This window comes from Plasmopara halstedii (genome assembly GCF_900000015.1).
Source record: "Plasmopara halstedii genome assembly, contig: Scaffold_650, whole genome shotgun sequence".
Lineage (NCBI taxonomy): Eukaryota > Oomycota > Peronosporomycetes > Peronosporales > Peronosporaceae > Plasmopara > Plasmopara halstedii.
In genome coordinates, this window is record NW_020187567.1 from 2546881 (window position 1) to 2547637 (window position 757).

Below are 757 nucleotides of genomic sequence, written 5' to 3' on the forward strand. Positions count from 1 at the left end.
GCACAAGGCTAATTAACTCTTCCGTTTATGTCCAAAATTGACTTTATTTATCTTTATCAGCGGCAAAGCCGCCTAATTTTAAATGTTTAGATTTTCCCAAATGTGTAGAGTAAAATCGAAATACATGTATAACTACCGGCTATCCAGCCCCGTACCGTATCCTTGTTTGGGTGTGGTCACACCATGCCCATTTGGTGTGACACACACCCCTGTTACCAGGGTAAGTGTAACCCCGTTACACTCTTTCCCATTAAGATTGATAGCATTTACAGTTTCAATCAATTATTGCCTCAACACTTGGCTTGCGTGTCCGCTAGGCACTGCGTCGAATTGAAACGACTTCCGTGCTCGAATGAGCCCTGTGCCAATGACACCAAAGTCTCCAAGTCTCGCTGGTTCCGACAACGCTCACAGGCAGAGCCCAATTTCGTCTTCCGCGGTGCCATATCGGGCGGGTCTCCGCGGTATCGGGGGTTATGAATCCTCGGCTCAATGAGCCCGAACGTCGCGCTCCGCGCACGCTATCAGTGACGAATGTCCTCGTTGGGGAGGTGGAGGAGGTCGACTACGAGTCTGACACTTCTTTTCCCGGGTGAAATGTTGAGGAAAGCGAGGGAAACAAATAACAAATGACACACAAGGCCGATGACGGACGCCTCCGCAAAACGGTTTTAGATCGCATCAGGCTGCGGCGCAACACCGCGCCAGCGGCGTGAGACGAGCCCTGCTCGCGCCTTGCGGACCCCATGTCCGTTTC